This window comes from Chiloscyllium plagiosum, unplaced genomic scaffold (assembly GCF_037043375.1).
Source record: "Chiloscyllium plagiosum isolate Xiang-an unplaced genomic scaffold, Cpla_swu_hap1 HiC_scaffold_1, whole genome shotgun sequence".
NCBI classification, from domain to species: domain Eukaryota; kingdom Metazoa; phylum Chordata; class Chondrichthyes; order Orectolobiformes; family Hemiscylliidae; genus Chiloscyllium; species Chiloscyllium plagiosum.
In genome coordinates this window covers 101,261,850-101,285,984 of record NW_028270139.1, presented here as the reverse complement: position 1 = coordinate 101,285,984, position 24,135 = coordinate 101,261,850, and the positions used below count along the sequence as shown (strand labels likewise).

Sequence of the window (24,135 nt, the reverse complement as noted above, 5' to 3'; positions counted from 1 at the left end):
ATTCTATTACAGGTCTAAATAAGGCTTGGAATGGCTTTGAAAAATTCAACCCAGTTCTCTTAATTATAATCTATGGAATGCCTAATATATGCACTTCTTTCTCCAATAGCTAATTTGTCTGCTTTACCAGGGGGCGATCTGAAATTATATTTGAAAAGTTTGGAAGATTGATTCCTCTCATTAGGACATAATCTTGGTCTTGGAAGGGGATGTAATTGTTTACAAGGTTATGGTCCTTGAGCCTATGGCCTCCTTTAGCTGGCTGACCTGTTTCTGTGTAATACCAGTCTTTCTTTTGTTCCTCTCATTAATCAAAGATCAATGTGCTGATGTCTGCAGACTATTTCAGTGCAGATGAAATAAATGTCATTCGGAAAATAGGGCAGAAGGATTCTTCTTTGGAAGAGGATTTTGATTCAGTTTGTGGCACCAAATGATTGGTGAGGTCATTAGTGGAGTGGGGTCAATGGCTTCAGCGATTGACATGGAAATGGGTTTCTGGTAAGATTGAGGCAAGTTAGAAAGCAGCAGGAAACACGCCAGTAACCAATTTTCTAAACTCTTGCTGAAAGCATTTTTTTCAGCAGCTACATGACCTAGACAAAATAATTTCCAAAGTTCTTGACCTGACAGCATTGCAGTTTTGGAATCTGACAGCTGTTATAAACTGCTCAGCTTGATTCACTATCCGTGCTGGATCATATTTAGCTGCTCACGAGAGGAATTGAATAGGAGCAATTCTAATTTTAATGTATGCTTCAAGCAAAATGAAAAGAAGAGCACAGGATTCATACCTAGAGAGAGTGTCAATAGCTTGGAATTAGAACAATAATTGAGCTCAATGAAGGTCAGGTGGTGGCTTTACAGTAATATCACTGAGATAGTTATCTAGAGGCTCTGGCCTATGTTTTTGGACTACAGCTTCAAATCCCACACAAACAGAAATTGTTGGAAAAGTCAGCAGGCCTAGCAGCATCTGTGGAGAGAAATCATAGTCACTGTTTTGAGTCCAGTGACCCTTCAGAACTGTTCTGAAATCTGTTTTTGTTTCTGATTTCCAGCATTTGCAGTCCTTTAGGTTTTGTTTTTGGTTCAAATCCCATGCTGACTGCTTTTGGAATTTAAACTTTTTGAATGAATCTGTAGTTGAAAGCTAATCTCAGTTGTGCTGACTAGGAAGCTATCATTGGGTTTTCCACAAACCCATCTGGTTCACAAATATCCTTTAAAGAAGGAAATCTATCTTTTTTTTAGTCTGGTCTGGCCTACATGTGACTTCAGACTCACAACAATATGGTTGATACTTAACTGCCCTCTGAAAGGAATGGGCCACTGATGGCCACATTCCACAAAGGATTCATAGGAAGGTAAATTGGACGATCATCAGCATTGCAAAGTTTTGTTGTCATATCATAACATTACCATTTCTGTAATCGATATAGGGAGCAAAATTGGATATCTCCTAAAAACAGTTATGGAGATCATGATGCATAATTAATCCATATATTAACCTTCTGAAGCAGGTAGCACATGAATTTTGTGCAGATAGCAGAGGACTGGGTGGCTGCAATAGGTATAAGTGTACAGTTACAATGCTCCTGTGTTTGTAGTGGCTTTAAGAGGGCATGCTCTGTATGATGCTCTTGGCCAAGTTTGAGTTGGACTACTCCGTGCTTCTTTGCAGTGATGAGAGGCTGTCTGACAAACCAGCCAAAGCATGCAGAAACCTGGTGTGCCTGCATATCAACGATCTTCTGCATACAGCTTGATAGCCTGCAGCAAAACTAACAGAGCTCGGTGTCACCAATGTCTTGTGAGCTGGCAAATAAACCATCCTTTACCGCAGCCTGGCAACAGCTCGCTCATGTCCAGTGACTATTCATGTACTGATTCCAATTCTATCCTAAGTTTCAGGGCAGGTTCAGCACCAATATCTGAGCTGGGGGCTGACAGTCTAAGGTCATTAGAGAGAGATGGCTGGTGTTGATTCAAGGTCACCACTCCTCAGGCAAGGGGAGAGCTTGAGCAGGAGAGTCCTTTATGATAACTTCAGTTGGTACAGGATTTAAACGCACACTGTTGACATCATTCTGCTTCATAAAACAGGGGTTGAATTGGGCTCATTAGGGACCAAGGGGGCAATCTGATTGTGGAGCTAGAGGACATTGGTAGAGTAATGTGTACTTCACATTTGTCTTCACTCAGGAGGAGGAAGATGTAAGTATGGAATGCAAGAAGAGGGACTGTGATGTTGTTGAGCAATTTGCCATGGTGAGTAATGAAGCATTGGAGGTTTTGGCGGGCTTAATAATGGACATATCCCATGTCTGGATTTGTTTTAGCCCAGGCCACTGTGGGAGATGAGGGAGGAAATTACAGAGGCTTTGGCCCAAACTATGAATTTCTCTCTGGTCACAGGGGAAATGCCAGAGGACTGGAAAACAACTAATGTGGTTCCACTTTTCAAGAAGGTTGGTGGAGAATTATAGGCCAGTGAGTCTCACATCAGTGGGAGGGAAATTATTGGAGAAAATTCTGAAGGAAAGAATTAATCTCCACTTTTGGGGGCAAGGTTTGATCAGCAATAAGCAGCATGAAGGAAGGTCATGTTGAACAAATTTGATTGAATGTTTTGAGGAGGTGACCAGGTCTGTTGATGAGGATAGTGTAGTTGATGTAATTTATATGGATTTCAGCAAAGCCTTTGACAAGGTCTGACGTGGAAAACTGATAAAGAAGACAAAGGAACATGGGGTTCAGGGTAACTTGGCAATTTGGATCCAAAGTTGGATGGTGAGTGGCAAAGGTATTAGTGTGATTGGAAGCCAATGTCCAGTGACATACCACAGAGATCAGTGCTGAGTCTCTTCTTTCTCATGATCTGATAAATTGTATAGAAGATTATGGGGAAGAGACAATAGTAAGTTTGCAGTTGACACAAACGAATCTCAGATGGCGATGAAACAGACTATAGACGGGAGGTGTGAGACCTGGAAAAATGGTGCACTGAGAACAACCTAGCTCTCAATCCAGCAAAGCCAAGGAACTCATTATTGACTTTTGACGGGATGTTACTCATGCACCCTACACATTAACAACAGAGAGGTGGCATAAGTGGAGAGTGTCTAGCTCCTGGGAGTGGTCATCCACAACAAGCTTTCATGTGGATGCACTGGTTACAAAGACCCAACAACGTCTCTTCTTCCTCAGGCAGCTGAGGAAATTTGGCATGATGGCGAATACCCTTGCCAACTTTTATAGGTGTAGCATTGAGAGCATACTGTCTGGATGTATCACTACCTGGTAAGGCAACTGTACAATTCAAGATCAGAGACAGTTACAGAGAGTGGTGAACTCAGCCCGGAAAATCACAAAGGCCAACATCCCATCCATAGAATCCGTCTAGCAGGCCCTCTGTTAAGAAAAGGCCGCCAGCATTCTCAAAGATCCATCCCACCCTGGCAATGTTTTCCTACAACCTCTACCATCAGGGAGAAGGTACAGAAGGCTGAACACATGCACCAGCCGGTTTCAAAACAATTTCTACCCGACTGTTGTTAGAATACTGAATGGACTCACAAACTCTTAACATCCGCCTGTACCTGTGTTTTTGTTTTTGCCGCTGTTTACCTATTACTTACTTATCTGTGGTACTTAACTCTGATCTGCCTGTATTGCTCGCAAGACAAAGGTTTTTTACTGTGCCTTGGTACACGTGACAATAAATTCAATTCAATTCAATTCAAGATTGGCTGGGTGATTGAAAATGAGGAAGAAGGTTTCAGGTTACCAAAGAATATCGATAGGTTTGTCATATTGGCAGATCAGTGGCTGATAGAGTTTAACTCTTGATAAATATGAGGTGATGCAATTTGGAAGAAGTAACAACACAAGGGAGTACTCAATGAATGGCAGGACACTAAGAGACTCAGATGAACAGAGGGATCTTGGGGTGCTTGTCCACAGAACCCTAAAGGCAGCAGGACTGATTAATAGGGTAGTTAATAAGGCTTAAAGGACACTTGAATCAGTCATGGCATAGATTATAAGAACAGGGAGATAATATTGGAGCTGTACAGGATCTTGGTTAGACCACAGTTGTAGTACAGTGTAGACTTCTAGTCAGTGCACTCCAGAAAGGATGTGATAGCTCTGGAGAAGGTAGAGGGGATTTACCAGGGTTTAGATTAGAGTGGTGCTGGAAAAGCATAGCAGATCAGGCAGCATCCGAGGACCAGGAAAATCGACGTTTCGGGCAAAAGCCCTTCATCAGGAATATAGGCAGGGAGCCTCCAGAGTGGAGAGATAAATTGGGGGGAAGGGCGGGTGGGGGTGGGTCTGGGGAGAAGGTAGCAAAGAGTACAATAGGTGAATAGGGGTGGGGATGGAGGTGATAGGTCAGAGGGGAGGGTGGAGCGGATAGGTGGGAAGGGAGATTGACAGGTAGGACAGGTCATGGGGACAGTGCTGAGCTGAAAGGTTGGAACTGGGGTAAGGTGGGTGGAGGGGAAATGAGGAAACTGGTGAAATCCACATTGATGCCCTCGGGTTGAAGTGTTCCGAGGCGGAAGATGAGGCGTTCTTCCTCCAGGCTTCGGGTGGTGAGGGAGAGGCGGTGGGGGAGGCCCAGGACCTGCGTATCCTCGACAGAGTGGGAGGGGGAATTGAAATGTTGGGCCACGGGGCAGTGTGGTTGATTGGTGCGGGTGTCTTGGAGATGTTCCGTGAAGCAATCTGCGAGGAGGCGTCCAGTCTCCCCAATGTAGAAGAGACCGCATCAGGAGCAACGGATACAATAAATGATATTGGTGGATGTGCAGGTGAAACTTTGATGGATGTGGAAGCTTCTTTGGGGCTTTGGATGGTGGTGAGGGAGGAGGTGTGGGTGTGGGTTTTGCAATTCCTGTGGTGGCAGGGGAGGGTGCCAGGACGGGAGGGTGGGTTGTTGGAGGGTGTGGACCTGACCAGGTAGTCACAGAAGGAATTTACCAGGGTATTGCCTGGAATGGAATAGTTTTTCTATAAAGAGAGGCTGGATAAGCTCAAGTTGTTTTCCTTTGAGCAGAGAAGGCTGGCACAGATTCAATTGAGGTGCATGGAGAGTGTAGATAGAAAATAAATGTTCCTTTTAGTTGAAGGGTCAATAAAAATAAGGCATACGTTTAAGGAGAAATGCAAGTAGTTAAGAGGGGGATTTGAGGAAATACATTTTGAATCAGAGGGTGATGGAAATCTGGAATGCATTGCCTGGGAGGATAGTTGAAATGGGAAACCTCACAACTGTTAAAAATTACTTAGATGGGGGATTCAAGATGGCGGCAACCCAGTAAGTCTGTCCTGCTGAGCTCTGCACCAGAATCCAGACAAAGTGGTGCACTCACCCTCCCCTTATTACCCAATGTGGGAGAAATAGTTAGTTTTTGACCCCCAGAGTTTTCAGTGTTAGTTTATAATAGGAAAATGACCAAAGGGAAGGGACCGCAAGGATCGCAGCAAGCAGGGCATCCCCCCACAACAACAGACATGCCCACAGCCGCAGCATCGGCCTCCATGGTTGCCCCAGGGGACTTAACTGTGGATCAGGGTCTGGTCTCAGCGTTTGTCAAATTCTGACAAAAGACCGATTCAGCGATGGAGGAGACCTGGACCAGGCTGGAACCAATCTTGGTCATGCTGCAGAAGCATGACTAGGAGATCCAGCGTGTCGTGGAGGTGGAGCCAATGGACCGTAGCCTCCGAAACCGTTGCGGAATCCTCGGCGGGTCGGGGCCAGGCCCTGGAACTGCAGGTATGGACTTTGGAGGAGCAGGTCAATGACCTCGAAAATCAAGGCCATCGGAAGAACGTCCGGCTGGTCGGCCGTCCAGAACGGGAGGAGGAATGCCAGCTCCTCAGCTTCTTGGAGCAATGACTCCCGCAGTTTTTGAAGCTGCAAGTCGAGGCAGGCCGGGTGCGGGTCGAGTGGGCCCACCGGGTCACAGTGTGCTGGCCCAGGTTGGACCAGCACCCCAGCCCAGTCCTAGCGTGACTCCAGCACTACAGAGATAAGCAAATGGTGCTGGAAGCCTCTAGAGCACTGGGGAAGGATATACAAATAATGCTCTTCCAAGACTTTTTGCTGGTCCTGATTCATATGAGGAAGGCCTTTGAGGTAAAAAGGCGGCTGAGGGACTTGAATATCCAGTATTCCATAAGATATCCGGCAATATTACATTTCATCCATGGAGGGTCCGTGTTTAATTTTGACTCACCGGACAAGGGAATGGACTTCCTAGATGCTTTAAAATAGACTGGCTAGCTTGAATAATATTGTTTACTTTGTTTTTCTCTGTAATTTGCCAGGCTTACCTGATTGTCAGGGGGCATTTTCTTTTAATATATGTGGGGATCATAATTGTTTTCTTTCCTTTTTCTCTCTCTTCTCCCTTCTTCTTCTGGTATTGGATGAGGCGGGGTTGGGGATTTCCTGGATTTTAAGAAATATCAATTGAGTTCCTTACTATCCATGTGGCTGACTAGGCTTGGCAGGACCCACAGCCAATCTGGTTGAACATCGAGGCCTCCTGGGCAAAATGCCCCCTCATCAATTTGCTGTTTATGGATAAGATGAGAACTGTTATGGACCATTGCAGAAACCCAATTGTCCTTAACACAGTTAATGCATGGAGAATGATGCGACAAGGTGAGGGCAACTTTCAAAAAACGTCCCCTTTCACTCCCATAATAGGAATGTTAGGATTCCAGCCAGGGTCGGTGGACTCTGGCTTTAAGCTCTGGGAGTCTCCTCTTTGGGAGATTTATTTGACGGGGAGGTCATGGTGTCTTTTGAGCAGCTGAATCAGAAATATGAGCTATCCAGGAGGGACCTCTTTCTCTACTTTCAGGTTAGGGACTTTATACAGAAAAAGATTACATTGATGGTTAGTCCCTCTGAGTCAGATATGGAGAGGAGAATGCTTCAGTCTACGGGCGCTCTTTGTCAGCACCCTCTATCACTTGTTAGGAGGTAATGTTTCGAAGGACTTTGAGCGGCTATGTGGAATCTGGACTCGGGGATTGGATTTGGAAATCTCGTCAGAGGCATGAGAGGATGTTTGGGTGAACATAAGGAAGAATTTGATCTGTAACAGGATGCAGGCTTGCGAAATTTCAGACAGGAGCGTCCCCAGTGTGCCCCAAATGGAAAACAGATGTTGGCACTTTTACTCATTGCTTGTGGTCATGCCACGAGCTTCGTAGGTATTGGGGTGCCATAGCGAGTGTTTTGGAAGGGGTCTTAGGAACAGGAGTTAAGTTTTTTTTAGATTAGATTACAGTGTGGAAACAGGCCCTTTGGCCCAACAAGTCCACACCGACCCGCCGAAGCGAAAGCCACCCCATACCCCTACATTTACCCCTTACCTAACACTACGGGCAATTTAGTAGGGCCAATTCACCTGACCCTGCACATCTTTGGACTGTGGGAGGAAACCGGAGCACCCGGAGGAAACCCACGCAGACACGGGGAGAACGTGCAAACTCCACACAGTCAGTCGCCTGAGGCGGGAATTGAACCCGGGTCTCTGGCGCTGTGAGGCAGCAGTGCTAACCACTGTGCCACCGTGCCACTCCAGTGTCCCTCCAGTGTTGGATCCAGTGTCCCTCCTCTTGGGTTTGCCAAATCTCCCCTCTTTGGATGTGCATGGGAAGAAATTGTTTAATATTCTTTCACTCTGTGCAAGGAAGAACATTCTAATGAACTGGGTGTCGGAGAATCCCCTGGGACTCTCGGGCTGACATAGATAAGGTTCCACATGGTAGGCACATGTGGCACATAGAACAATACAATGCAAAACAGGCCCTTCGGCCCTCGATGTTGCACCGACCTGTGAACTCATCTAAGTTCATCCCCCTACATTATCCCATCATCATCCATCTGCTTATCCAAGGATTGTTTAAATCTCCCTAATGTGGCTGAGTTAACTACATTGGCAGGCAGGGCATTCCACACCCCTACCACTCTCTGAGTAAAGAACCTGCCTCTGACATCTGTCTTAAATCTATCACCCCTCAATTTGTAGCTATGCCCCCTTGTTCAAGTTGAGGTCATCATCCTAGGAAAAAGATTTTCACTGTATACCCTATCTAATCCTCTGATAATCTTGTATGTCTCTGTCATATCCCCTCTTAGCCATCTTCTTTCCAATGAGAACAGACCCCAAGTTTCTCAGCCTTTCCTCATAAAACCTTCCCTCCAGACCAGACAACATCCTGGTAAATCTCCTCTGCACCATTTCCAATGCTTCCACGTCCTTCCTGAAATATGGCGACCAGAACTGCACACAATATTCCTAGTGCAGCTGCACTAGCGTTTTGCAGCATGACATTATGGCTCTGGAATTCAATCCCTCGACCAATGAAACCTAACACACCGTATGCCTTCTTAACAGCACTATCAACCTGGATGACAACTTTCAGGGATCTGTGTACGTGGACTCCAAGATCCCTCTGCACATCCACACTACCAAGAATCTTTCCATTGACCCAATACTCTGCCTTCCTGTTATTTTTCCCAAAGTGAATCACCTCACATTTAGCTGCATTGAACTCCATTTGTCACCTCTCAGCCCAATTCTGTAGTTTATCCAAGTCCCCCTGCAATCTGCAACATTCTTCCACACTGTTCACTACTCCACCGACTTTAGTGTCACTTTCAAACTTACTAACCTATCCACCTGTGTCTAAGTCATTTATAAAAATGACAAACAGCAGTGCTCCCAAAACAGATCCTTGTGGCACACCACTAGTAACCAGACTCCAGGCTGAATATTTACCATCAACCACCACTCGCTGCCTTCTTTCAGAAAGCCAGTTTCTAATCCAAACTGCGCAATCACCCTCAATCCTATGCCTCTGCATTTTCTCCAACAGCCTACCATGTGGAACCTTATCAAAGGCTTTACTGAAGTCTATGTACACCACGTCAACTGCCCTATCCACATCCACATGCTTGGTCACCTTCTCAAAAAACTCAATGAGGTTTGTGAGACATGACCTGCCGTTGACGAAGCCATGTTGACGACCTGAAATCAAATTGTTTCCTGCTGGATGATTATAAATCCTATCTCTTCTAATCCTTTCCAAAACTTTCCCTACAAAGACAGAAGGCTCACTGGTCTATAATTACCTGGGTCATCTTTATTGCCCTTTTTGAACAAGGGCACAACGTTTGCAATCCTCCAGTCCTCTGGTACTAAACCTGTAGACAATGATGACTCAAAGATCAAAGCCAAAGGCTCTGCCATCTCCTCCCTAGCTTCCCAGAGAGTCATCAGATAAATTCCATCCAGCCAAGGGGACTTGTCTACTTTCACTCCTTCTAGAATTAATAACAGCTCTTCCTTACTCACCTCGATCCTTTCTAGTCTGACATCTTGTATCTCATTCTTCTCCTCTACAATATTATTGTTTTCCTGGGTGAAAACCAATGAGAAATATTCATTTAGCACCTGTCCCACCTCCACAGGGTCCACACACAACTCCCCACTTCTGTCTATGACTGACCCTATTCCTACCCTAGTCATTCTTTTATTCTTCACATACCTATAGAAAGCTTTAGGGTTCCCTTTATTCTACCTGCTAAAGACTGCTCATGTTCTCTCTTTGCTCTTCTTAACTCTCTCTTTGAATCCTTCCTAGCTAATCTGTAACTCTCCATCACCTCATCTGAACCATCTTGTCTCATCAACACATACGCCTCCTTCTTCTACTTAACAAGAGATGCAATTTCTGTAGTAAACCGCAGTTCCCTTACCTTATCACTTCCTCCCTGCCTGACAGGGACATACTTATCAAGGACATGCAATATCTGTTCCAGTTATGGAGCACAGGCCCCGGAATTCCTTATGGGTATGGTGCACCAGAAAATGGAACTGTTTTATAGAACATGGTAGCCCTTTCTGAATTATATAGATGCAGACTTGTTGGCTATATTGATCAACATGAGGGCTATGTCTGGCGGTCCGGGGGCCCCTGGGAGAAAGAATCCTGAAAAAATATGGGTTTGCCTACTGATGCTCCCGGTGATGGTGAACTTTGGTGGGATTGCGTTGAGTGTAGTAACTTAACTGAATATAACTTAATTTCCCTTGGTTTAACTTGGTTTAATTTAATTTTTTTTCTTAGATATTTATTGAATTGTAGTTTTTGTAGTTTTTTTCTCTCTGTCCTCAGTGGTTTGTGGAGTAGAGTAATAGTTGTTTCCTGTTATTGTCGTTATATTATGAGGTTGTTATACTATTTTGTAGTGATTTTGTAATTTTGTAGAAAATGTAAAATCTTTTTTCTCAATAAAAATATTTACCAAAAGAAAAGTACTTAGATGAGCACTTCAAGAACCTTCAAGGCTATGGTCAATTGCTAGAAAGTGGGCCAAGTGTAGACTTGGAGTAGCTCTTGTCAATACTGGCTCAATAGACCGAAAGGATGCTTCTATACTGTATAATTCTGTGAAATGGAATGAGACTTCCTGAAAGATTCAAGATCAGAGATGAGCATACTTAACACAAGGTTGGACGCTGTTGAGGAGGCAATTCCTAACAAAGAGAATTGCTTCAAAATTAAACACGAAGAAGTATTTAGTGGGTCCTGTTACAGGTAATGTTATTGAGTGAATGAATTTTAAGAAATATACCAATAGTTTTGACAATGTCCTAAAAGTTTCAATTTTGTCACAAATAAAATAATTAAATATGTGAGATTTAAAAGAAGAATTCAACTTTCAGGGGAATCTGTAGACAATGTGATTAAAGAGAGATTAAAGGAAGTCTGTGAATGTGGAGCTTTGAAATCAACATTCTGAACAGATAGAATTGTTATTTTAATTCTTGATGAAACTTTGTAAAATTTCTAACACATTTGACTTTGGAGAAAGCCATTCAGATCATACTGGGAGGAGTAACCAGAAAGTCTCTCAGACAGATCCTGAGAGATGAAGAACAACCCTACCTCAGCAGAGAAACAGAATCTAGTCACGTCATAAAGCATGAATACTTTAAATGGGCACATGACAAAACAGCACAGAGAGTAAGTGAAGTACAGAAACTAAGAATCATTTAAAATGCCATGGGCTAAAAGGAATCAAAAACACAATGTCAAGCCTTGTTAAAGGAATGCTGCATCTATATAACTGTAGAATAATTCCAGGAGATGTTCAGAAATAAGACCCTGTTTCAGAATGGCAGAAATGCTAGTGCTCATACACAAAGAGGCCTACGCTACCACCACTAGAAAAAGTTAAAAATCACATAACACCAGGTTATAAACCAGATTTATTTGGAAGCATTAACTTTCGAGGCCCTGCCTCTTCATCAGGTGGTTGTAGAACATGACCATATGACACAGAATTTATAGCAAAAGGGTTACAGTGTCATGGAGTTGCAATGTTATATTAAACAACTTTAGTTAAAAAATCATACAACACCAGGTTAGAGTTCTTAAACAAATTTAGATTAAGTCTTTCATCATTTGGAATGGGATATGATAGTTTAAGTGCTTTAATATGTAAATCCCAGAATTACATTCTCAAGGTGATGTCAGTTTGCCTAATAATAGGTATCAATTCAGCTCAGATAATGCATTAAACATGTGAAGGTAAAGTATGTACCAATGTTGAGACTTGGTACATTGGTGATACTGAACAGGTGCTACAACAATGGATGAATGGACACCACACAACGATTAGCAGACAGGACTGTTCCCTCCCAGTCGGGGAGCACTTCACAGGTCCAGCACATTCGGCCTCGGACTTCTGGGTGGTCATCCTCCATGGCGGTTTTTGGGACAAGCAACAATGCAAAGTGGCCGAACAGAGGCTGATAACCAAGTTAGATACCCATGGGGGAGGCCTCAACTGGGACCTTGGGTTCATGTCACACTACAGGTAACCCCACTACACTATACACTCTCTCTCTGTCTCTCTCTCTCTCACACACACACTCTTACATACTCACACAATCACGCAGACCCTCTCTCATACGCAAGCTCTCTTTCATGTGCACATGCGTGCACCCCCCGCATTCACCCCCACGCACGCATATACCCTATCACAAACATACATGCCCAAGCTTGCATGCACATATACGCACTCTCTCACATGCACTCACACCCATACGCACACGCTCACATACACACACCCACTCTGTCTCTCCTGCATGCACACACATATAAGTTTATGGGGTGAATTTGTATTTGCAGAATTACATTTTATTTTGCTCAAAAGCTGCATGAATCCATGTAAGATTCTGTAAGCCCCACTTTAAGAATAGATTTGACACAACATCGGTACAGATTTTGCCTTCACACATTTAATGCATTGCCTGAGCTGAGAGACACCTATTATTAGATAAACTGATGCCACCTTGAGAATATAATTCTGGGATATACATATTAAAAGATGAAAGATTTAATCTAAATTTGTTTAAGAGCTATAACCTGGTGTTGTGTGATTTTTTAACTGAAATTGTTCAATGTATCATTAAAACTCCATTCCACTGTCACCCTTTTGCTATAAATTCCGTATCGCATGGTCCTGTTCCACAACCACCTGATGAAGAGGCAAGGCTTTGAAAGCTAGTGCTTCCAAATAAACCTGTTGGACTGTAACCTGGTATCGTGTGATTTTTAACTTTGTTCTCCCCAGTCCAACACCAGCACCACCAAATCACCACTAGAAAAAACATTGGTATTAGACAAGATTCCTCCAATTGAGAAAGGTCCTGAAGTATTCCTAGAGAAACCTGCAGATCATGGTAAACCATGAGATATGTAACCTGTCTAGGCCAATGGGTATACTTTTCATTTTAAGCTTCATAAAGGAGTGAGTGTTACTGTCCTATCAGACAAGTTATTATGGCTGGAAAAGCATCTCACGCCTACTGAGATGAGATTACAGGTATTGGTGGAATAACTGTCAAGACTACAAGCGAACTTGCATGTTACACTAATACAACACATAAGAGAATTGGAAGTGTGTATATTGTTTACAATCAAAAAGTCTTCACTTTTGAGCCTGTAAACATGTCTTAACTTTAATTTCATCACAATATGAAGCAGGTTGATAAACCCTCCTGGAGAAGTTGGCTGAGAGGCAAATTATTATTACCCAACCAGGACAATCAGTAGAAGACTGAATTCCTGGATTTACAGCAGATGACAACAACACAGTGAGATTACATATGTTATAAAGAGAGTTGTTTCCAATTCTTGAGATGAAGTTCGTCTCAGACTTTAATGGACTGGCAGAAATGTTCAATTCTAGGTATTCTAAAACCGAACAGTCAATGTCAGATACAGAAATAGTGCTGAGTGACCAACAACCTTTCAATAAGATGACTGAGAATCTGAAAACATCCGTTTCACCAAGCATTCACACATGGTGACCGAAGACAACAAATTGCAGGAAATGAGCTGCTTACCACTCCATGGGAACCAGACCAACACCCACAGTTATAGGATATCATCAAGAAATGACACTGTCTGGTCTAAGCATACAGGATGCTGTGAAAAACAGCACAATTTGTTCATCAAAGAGATAATGCCCTATCCAGAAATCCATGAGACTGCAAGAAAGAAAGTAGTAGTTAAACAGAATGCATCACAGCTACAGAAAGATGGTTGTTGAGGAAGGTTTGTCTACTGAGTCAGTATGGGGGGAAGTTAGGAACAGCAAGGGAACAGCCACCACATTGGGGGTTTTCTACAGACCACCTAATAGCAGTAGGGAGATTGAAGATCTCATAGGCGAGCAGATTCTGGAAAAATGCAAAAGTAGCAGGGTTGTTGTTATGGATGATTTCAACTTTCCCAATATCAACTGGAACGTCCTAAGTGCAGATGGTTTGGATGGAGCCGTTTTTGTCAGGTGTGTTCAGGAGGGTTTCCTTACTCAGTATGTAGACAGACCAACAAGGGGAGAGGCCATTTTTGATTTGGTGCTCTGCAACAAGCCAGGACAGGTGTCAGATCTCGTGGTGGGAAAGCACTTTGGTGAAAGTGATCACAATTGCCTCACGTTAACCAAAGCCTTGGAGAGTGAAAGGAGCGGTTACTGAGGGAAGGTATTTAATTGGGGAAAAGGAAATTATGACGCTATCAGACAGGAGTTGGGAAGTACAGACTGGGAGCAATTGTTCCACAGAAAGGGCACAGCAGACATGTAGATACTATTTACGGAGCAGATATTGCGAGTGATGCATAAATTTGTTCATCTGAGACAGGTAAGAAGGGGTAAGATTAAGGAAGCTTGGATGACAAGAACAGAGGACCTTCTCAGCAAAAGGAATAAGGCAGCTTACGTAAGGTGGAGGAAGCAAGGATCGAGCACAGCTTTAGAGGATTACAGGATTACTAGAAAGGAGCTCGGAATTGGACTGAGGAGAGTCAGGACGGGGCACGAAAAACGCTTGGATATAAGGATTAGGAAGAACCCAAAGGCATTTTACTCATACATGAGGAATAAGAGAATGATCATGGAGTAGGTAGGACCGATCAGGGATAGCGTAGGGAACTTGTGCATGGAGTCTGAACAGATAGGGGAAGCTCTAAATGAGTTTTTTGCTTCGGTTTTCACCAAGGAAAGGGAACTTGTTGTAAATGAAAACTTAGAGGAGCTGGGATACAGTCCTGACCAGATCAAGATTGATGAAGTTGATGTGCGAGAAATTTTGGAAAACATTAACATTGATAAGTCTTTAGGGCCAGACCAGGTTTATCCTAGGCTGCTCCAGGAAGTGAGAAAGGAGGTTGCTAAGCCGCTGGCGAGAATATTTGCTTCCTCACTCTCCACAGAAGTCGTACCGGAGGATTGGAAGGAGGTGAATGTTATTCCTCTTTTCAAGAAGGGTAATAGGGAAATCCCTGGCAATTACAGACCATTCAGTCTTACATCTGTGGTCAGCGAAGTTGTGGAAAGAATTCTGAGCGATAGGATTTATGACTATTTGGCAAAGCATAGTGTGGTTAAGGCAGTCAGCATGGCTTTGTGAGGGGCAAGTCATGCCTCACAAATCTTATTGAGTTATTTGAGGAGGTGTCAAGACAGTCAACGAAGGTTGAGCAGTGGTTGTGGTGTATATGGACTTCAGCAAAACATTTGATAGGGTTACCCATGGTAAGTTCATTCATAAAGTCAGGAAGTATGGGATACAGGGAGACTTGGCTATCTGGATTCAAAATTGGCTGGCTGACAGAAGGCTGTAGATGGGAAGTATTCTGTCTGGAGGTCAGTGTTGAGTGGGGTCCTACAGGGCTCTGTTCTTGGGCCTCTGCTCTTTGTAGTTTTTATAAATGACTTGGATGAGGAGGTTGAGGGGTGGGTTAGTAAATTTGCAGATGACACAAAGGTTGGAGGTGTCATCGATAGTATAGAGGGCTACTGCAGGCTGCAGCACAACATCGAGTTTAATTCAGATAAATGCAAGGTGCTGCATTTTGGGAAAGTAAATCTTAGCAGGACTTATACACTTAATGGTAAGGTCCGAGGGAGTGTTGCTGAACAAAGAGACCTTGGAGTGCAGGTTCATAGCTCCTTGAAAGTGGAGTCGCAGGTAGATAGGATAGTGAAGAAGGTGTTTGGTATGCTTTCCTTTATTGGTCAGAGTATTGAGTAGAGGAGTTGGGAGGTCATGTTGCGGCTGTACAGGACGTTGGTTAGGCCACTGTTGGAATATTGTGTGCAATTCTGGTCTCCTTCCTATCGGAAAGATGTTGTGAAACCTGAAAGGGTTCAGAAAAGATTTACAAGGATGTTATCAGGATTGGAGGATTTGAGCTATAGGGAGAGGCTGAACAGGCTGGGGCTGTTTTCCCTGGAGCATCGGAGGCTGAGGGGTGACCTTATAGAAGTTTACAAAATTATGAGGGGCATGGATAGCATAAATAGACAAAGTCTTTTCCCTGGGGTCAGGGAGCCCAGAACTAGAGGGCATAGGTTTAGGGTGAGAGGGGAAAGATATAAAAGAGACCTAAGGGATATCTTTTTCACACAGAGGGTGGTACTCGTATGGAATGAGCTGCCAGAGGATTTGGTGGAGGCTGGTACAATTGTAACATTTAAGAGGCATTTGGATGGGTATATGAATAGGAAGGGTTTGGAGGGATATGGGCTGGGTACTGGCAGGTGGGACTAGATTGGGTTGGGATGTCTGGTCGGCGTGGACAGGTTGGACTGAAGATTCTGTTTCCATGCTGTACATCTCTATGACTCTATGACAGGATGCAGAGCTGGGCTGAGAAATGGCAGATGGAGTTCAACCTGGATAAATGTGAAGTGATACATTTTGGAAGGTCAAACTTGAAAGCTGAATATAGGATTAAAGACAAGATTCTTGGCAGTGTGGAGGAACAGAGGGATCTGGGTGTGCAAATATATAGATCCCTCAAAGTTGCCATCCAAGTGGATAGGGTTGTTAAGAAAGCATATGGTGTTTTGGCTTTCATTATCAGGGGGATCGAGTTTAAGAGCTGTGAGGTTTTGCTGCAGCTCTACAAGTCCCTGGTGAGATCACACTTGGAATATTGTGTCCAGTTCTGGCCACCCTACTGTAGGAAGGATATAGAGGCTTTGGAGAGGGTGCAAAGTAGGTTTACCAGGATGCTGCCTGGACTGGAGGGCTTGCCTTATGAAGAAAGGTTGAATAAGCTTGGACTTTTCTCTCTGGAGAGAAGGAGGAAGAGAGGAGACCTGATCAAGATGTACAAAATAATGAGAGGAATAGATAGAATCAATAGCCAGAGACTTTTCCCCAGAGCAGGATTGACTGGTACGAGAAGTCATAGTTTGAAGGTATTAGGAGGAAGGTATAAAGGAGACGTCAGAGGAAGGTTCTTTACGCAGAGAGTTGTGAATGCATGGAATACGTTGCCAGCTGTGGTGGTGGAAGCAGAGTCACTGGGGACTTTAAGCGACTGCTGGACATGCACATGGATAGCAGTGAGTTGAGGGGTGCGTAGGTGAAGTTACTATATTTTACATTAGGATTAAATCTCGGCACAGCATCGTGGACCAAAGGGCCTGTTCTGTGCTGTACTTTTCTATGTTCTACGTTCTATTGACGTTCTTGGGGCAATTAGATCAGTTAGCAGAGACAAGAGATTAAATGGCCACCAGATAAGGAAATGAATGATTGACAAGTTCAACAAAGACCAATATCACATACAAAGGATATCAAATGAGAGATCCTCCACTGGAGAAATGATCCCCCAATCAGACCAAGATCAACAGTCCTCAAGCAGCAGGCATACCACCTTTCCGAAGCCAAACAGCGCCTATCCTGGGAAAATTAAGAAATGCCAAGACTGTGTTCATTTATGTCGTCAGAGACTTGAGGGGAGGTAGGGTAGTAGTCAAGACAATATAATAATGTACATGACTGTATAATTGGTTAAATCTGGGGAGAACAGCTTGGAGGGAGATGTAGTACAAGATAATGATTCTGAGAGAGTTAATGATAAAATTACTTTTGCTCCACTGAAACTAATGCTGTCACACACAGCCTTTGGGTGACAACAGGGAATTCAATACAAGACTCCAAAGGGAGCAGCTGTAATCTGAATGGCTCCAATTAATTTTTAGTAATTATATCTGACGAGGAACGTAAGTTGTACTTATTGCTATCATACAAAGAACCATCTTATTATCAAAGTAAAGAGACAACAGTAGAAACTGCTGGAAAAGCTCAGCAGGTCGAGCAGCATCTGTGGAGAGAAATCAGAGTTAATGTTTTGGGTCGAATGACTGAGGAATTCTACTTTTGTCTCTGATTTATACTATCTACACTTCTTTTGGTTTTTATTAGCAAAGTACCTCTTCTATTTCAACTCACTGGCTTCCTATCTTCCTATGGGCGGCACGGTGGCACAGTGGTTAGCACTGCTGCCTCACAGCGCCAGAGACCCGGGTTCAATTCCCGACTCAGGCGACTGACTGTGTGGAGTTTGCACATTCTCCCCGTGTCTGCGTGGGTTTCCTCCGGGTGCTCCGGTTTCCTCCCACAGTCCAAAGATGTGCGGGTCAGGTGAATTGGCCATGCTAAATTGTCCATAGTGTTAGGTTAAAGGGGTCAATGTAGGGGTATGGGTGGGTTGCGCTTCGGCGGGTCGGTGTGGACTTGTTGGGCCGAAGGGCCTGTTTCCACACTGTAAGTAATCTAATCTATCCTCTATCTGTGACAATTCAAGAGCTGTTACACAATATAGAAAATGAAGGATTGGTGAAACTGTAATATCTCAACCAACCTTTATCTTGTAGAAAATTAGAAAACATCTACCTGGAAAGTTACTGCAGAGATGTCCTGGAGTTGAGATGACTGACCTCCAACAACTGCAACCATCTTCCTATGTGGCTGATATGACTCCAACTAATAGAGAGTTATCTCCCTGATACCTAATGATTCCAGTTTGTCTAGGGATGCTCAATGTTCCACTCAGTCAAATGCAGCCTCGATGTCAAGGGATGTCAGTCTCACATCACTTCTGAAATTCAGCTCTTTGGTCCACATTTCAACCAAGACTGTAATGAGATCAGGAGCGGCCTGGCCCTGACAGAATCCAAACTGGGCATCACTGAGCAGGTTATTGCTGAGCAGGAGCTGCTTGATAGCACTGTTGATGACACCTTCCATCACTTTATTAATGATCAAAAGTAGACTGATGGGGTGGTAATTGGGGTAGTTGGATTTGTCCAGGTACGTCCTGTTTTTGGGAATTTTCTACATTTTTGGGTAGATACCAGTGTTGTAGTTGTGGTGGAAGAGTTTGGCCAGGGGAGCCACAAGTTCTGGGGCACAAGTCTTCAGTACTATTGCCAGAATGTTAGCAAGGCCCATGGCCTTTGTAGTGTCCAGTGCTTCTAAACGTTTCTTGATATCACTTGGAGTGAATCAAATTGGCTGAAGATTGGTATCTGTAATGCTGGGGACTACTGGAGGAGGCTGAGATGGAATAGCTATGAATGTCCATTTTAATTAGATACATGCTTGAGGCTTGGTGCTCTCTATAGCTTAATTTTTTCAAAAAAGATACATTCAAAGGATGTGGGTACCATTAGCTAGACCAGCATTTATTGCCCATCCATAATTGCACAATGGGCAGTTAAGAGTCCCAGAATATAATTGGATAATGCATTTTAAAAAGAAGCTTCATAGGAAAGTATTGCTTGTCAATTTAATAATCTAACTACAAACCCTGAAAAGAAGGTAGAGAAGATTGGTCACATGGAATCATAGAATCATGCATACAGTGCAGGAGAGGCCTTCAGCCCATTGAGTCTGCATTGACACATGAGAAACACCTGACCTTCACCTAAATTCCCATTTAGTAAAACGTGGCTCATTGCCTTGAATTTTATGGCGTACCAAATGCTCATCCAGGTACTTTTTAAAGGACGTGATGCAATTCACCTCTACCACTCTTTCAGAGAGCTCATTCTAGACCGTCACAACCCTCTGGGTAAAAAGATATTTTCTCACATCCCTACTAATCTTTCTGCTCCTCATTTTGAACCTGTGTCCTCTCATGACTGACCCTTCACTAAGGGGAACAGCTTCTTCCTTATCCATTTTGCCCGTACCCCTCATAATCTTGTCAAACATGTCATTCTTCAGTCTTCTCTGCTCCAGTGTAAACAACCCAAGCCTCTCCAATCTTTGCTCATTAATTCTTCATCCCAGGCTGGTGAATCTTCTCTGTACCCATCTACTGCAACAACATCTTTCCTGTATTGTGGTGATCAGAACTGCACACAGTCCTCTAGCTGTGGTCTGACCAAAGTTCTATAGAACTCCAACATGACTTCCTGCTTTTATAATCGATGCCTCACTTGATAAAAGTAAGTGTCCCAAATGCCTTTTTCACCACTCTACTAACCCACCTCAGACATCTATGGACAAACACTCCAAAAACTCTTTTTTTCCTCAGAGCGTTGCAGTGTCATGCTGTATATTGAATACTTCTTCATCAAATTACTCCTTCCAAAGAGTATCACTTCACACTTTTCACAGTTAAATTCCATCTGCCACTTATCTGCACATTTCATCATCCCATTTCTAACTTCTTGTAGCCCAAGACACTCAAACTCACTGTTAACCAGCCAACCCCAATCTTTGTGTTATCCGCAAATCTACCAATCCAACTCCTATACAGTCATCTATGTCATTTATATAAGTGATGAATAACAGGGGACCCAGCACAGACCTTGGAGGTATACCACTGGACACTGGCTTCCAATCTCAAAAGCAGCCTTCTGTCTTCACCCTCCGTCTCCGACAACTGAGCCAAATTTGAATCCACTTTAGCAAATTATCCTGTATCCCCTGAAAATTTGTCTTCTTGTTAAGCCTCTTATATGGGACGTTGTCAAAGACTTTGCTGAAATCCATCTAAACTGCACAACCCTCATCTACGCACCTGGTTGCCTCATCAAATATGTCAAACAAATTTGTTAGGCATGACCTCCCTCTGACGAAGCTATGTTGACTACCCTTGATCGAGCCTTGCCTCGCCAAGTGGAGATAAATTATCTCCTTCAGAATTTTCTCCAAAAACTTCCCAATCACTGACGTGAGACTCACAGATCTGTAGTTGTCTGGCTTATCTCTAAAATCCTTCTTAAATGTTGGAACCACATTAGCTGTTCTCCAGTCCTCTGGCGCTTCCTCTGTGGACAGAAGGGAGTTAAAAATTTTGGTCAGTGCCCCTGCAATCTTTTCCCTTACCTCCCACAGTAGACGGCCCCACAATTCATCCGGACATAGAGATTTATCCACTTTTCAGCCTGCCAGCACCACCCCAATGCCTTCCTTATGTCCTTATGTCAATTTGCTCAAGCACCTCATAGTCTCTCCCCTGGGTTCCATAGCTGCATCCTCATTTTGTTGGGTGAAGATGGGTGTGAAATATTGGTTCGACACTCCACCAATGTCCTCTGGCTCCACCGTTGCTCCCTTGGTGCCTAGTGAACCCAAAATTTTCCCAGAGAGGCTGCATTGAAGTTAAGATAATAAAACCCCACCACCATCAGAAGGAGCTCTTAGAGAAAGGGCCTGACTGATCATCAGGAGAAAAGTCTACCAATACAGGAGCAACCACTTCTGGTGGATACATGACTACATCTAATAGTATACTTGAACTAGATATTGGGATTGCCTTTACTTATTGCAAGTGCAGTAATATATATGAGCATCCTCAGGCCAGGTATCAGTGAAAAGGTGATTTGCTGAGAGTGAAAAAACAAAGTCACTGCTGCTTTTGATCAGTAATATCTTTTCCTTATTCAATGTGTTCAATCTGTAGTCATTTTAATTTTCAGGCAGCCATTTCAAATCTGTGCTTATGTTAATTGTGGATACTTACAGACTGATACCATGAGTTGGATTTCTGTCAGGTTTACAAGGGTTTCTTTCTCAGAAGCCTAGTGAGTTTCCCCAAGTTATCATCCCAAACTTGTCTGATGAACTGGGTACCATGTCCCATGGCACTTCACTTGTCTGATCCTAGCCCAATTCTCCCAATTGGAAGTAGTAACTCGAAGTCACTGCTGGGATAACCCAGGATTCCTGGCAATGGTGCCAACTTTGAAACCCAGCTGTGCACCAGATCTAACATTGACAGTCCAAGCTTGTAGTCCACCGTGAATATAATGGGACAGTATCCACAAACCCTTACTTCTCATGACACATAGGTGGCTTGGCTAACGATTATTTGTATACACAGCTATGCATTATTACCCAATAACTGTTTAAGCACCAAGCTACGCAATGTAGCTGTCTTTAGCAGTGATCCATTAGTAGCCCTTTCTAAGTCAATGTTCCACTTTCCCCAATGCCCAATGTGGTCTGTCGTCTTGCTATTATTCAAAATGGGACCATCACATTTAGGAAAGCCATAAAATGCACTGGATCTGAAGGACTCCCATTGTAGATTTTAGTGCCATAGATACTATGATGTTGACAGCTCCAAGTAGACAACTGACCATCCCAACCCCCTGGATTGTGAGCGGATGCTGCCCTTGACTGTGGTGGGGATACACTGACTGAGAGAATCCTCCCTTGATTTCACTGAAGATGACTTCCTTAGTCTTTCAGACTTGGTCATTTGATTGAAGCACGTGTATTGTACTTGCCATGTAAGCAGCTGGTACATGCTATAGGTGTGAATTTGATTACTTACAGTGTAGAAGCAGGCCCTTTGGCCCAACAAGTCCACACTGACCCGCCAAAGCGCAACCCACCCATTCCCCTACATTTACCCCTTTACCTAACACTACGGGCAATTTAGCATGGCCAATTCACCTAACCTGCACATCTTTGGACTGTGCGAGGAAACCGGAGCACCCGGAGGAAACCCACGCAGACACGGGGAGAATGTGCAAACTCCACACAGTCAGTCGCCTGAGTCGGGAATTGAACCCAGGTCTCTAGCGCTGTGAGGCAGCAGTGCTAACCACTGAGCCACCGTGCTGCCACAGCACAGTGCCACAGGGCAACATGTCCACCCCCTTGGCTGATCACTTTTAACAACCATGACAAGCCGCTTGGCTTTGTGCCTTCACTAAACAGCATGGCAAGATGGAAGTACGGTGTATATTTAAGCTGTGGTTGAGGGAACAAAGCATCACACAGCAAAGCAAGGTGGGATGCTGCGAACCTTGAAGTAGGCACAAAATGAGTGAGTGCTAAGAGAGTGAGCTCACATCCAGGAGATGCAACCTGCTCCAATCTGTGAGCTGAGTGCTGTCCGTGCATGCAAACGAACCTGGCAGCATCATTGCAATGAAAGGTGCTGGTATGTTCCAATATGTAACAGTGAAGTGCAGAAGCATACTGCAAGTGGGTTGGAGTTGCATCATAAGTGATTAGTGAGGTTAGTCAACTTTGGATGACAATGTGGATGTGGGGTGTGTGTGGTTCCTGCCGATGGAGCATACCCTGAGATGTTGCTGACTGGTGTCCAAGATGGAAGTTGGAGGAGCAAGTGGTGAGCTGGGGTTGCCAGGTAACACACTGACTTTTATATCCGGAATTCACAACATCTAGTTTCTATATGGCAGACGGTAGAATTGAATATTTTGTTAGTATGTCAAGTTGTGTCCTCCTCAACCTACAGTCCTTCCAACTAAGTGAGTTTATTTTGTAGTGCTAACTTTTCATTTGGAATACCATTCCTCAGCTGCCTGAAACATAGGAAACAGAAATCACAGCATATTCTGGAAAACTTTCAGCTAATTGGAAAGTTGCCAAAGTATCACCTTTATTTAAAGAGGCAAGGAGACAAAAATCAAGTTATTGTAGGTCATTTAGATTAATGTCTGTTATTGGGAAAATATGAGAGTCTAATACAAAGGATATTATAGCAGAGCATTTAGAAATACATAATATGGTCAAGCATATTATGAGGGCGGCACGATGGCACAGTGGTTAGCACTGCTGCCTCACAGCGCCAGAGACCCGGGTTCAATTCCTGCCTCAGGCAACTGTCTGTGTGGAGTTTGTACATTCTCCCCGTGTCTGCATGGGTTTGCTCCGGTTTCCTCTCACAGTCCAAAGATGTGCAGGTTAGGTGAATTGCCCGTAGTGTTAGCTGTAGGGGAATGGGTCTGGGTGGGTTGCTCTTCGGAGGGTTGGTGTAGACTTGTTGGGCTGAAGGGCCTGTTTCCACACTGTAAGTAATCTAATCTATAGTCAACATGACTTCACAAAGTGGAAATTTTCCCTGACAAATTTGAGGAAGTATAAAGTTGGATAGATAAAGGAGAAGCAGTGGATGCATCATATTTAGATTTTCAGGAAGTATCTGAATAAGTATCATACATTAGGTTACTTAATAAAGTAACAGCCCATTGTCTTGGAGGTAGTGTATTACCATGGATGGAGGACTGGCGAATAAACAGAAAAAAGAGAGTTGGGTTAAAGATGTCATTTTCAGAATGGCAAACTTTAACTCATGGAGTGCCATAGGAGTCAGTGATACAGCCACAATTATTTATGATGTTATTAATGATTTGAATGAAGTAAGTTTGCGGAAAACACAAAATAAGGTGGAAAGGCAAGTGATGAGGATGACTCAAAGAGTCTGCAGATGGCCTTTGGTAGGTTAAACATG

At 43.7% G+C, this 24,135-nt stretch overlaps 1 pseudogene; it reads left to right on the top strand.

The window, feature by feature from the left end:
- LOC122554919 (NAD(P) transhydrogenase, mitochondrial-like) overlaps positions 1-12,799 on the top strand; it is a 242,989-nt pseudogene extending 230,190 nt beyond the window's left edge.
- The last annotated feature ends 11,336 nt before the right edge of the window (positions 12,800-24,135 follow it).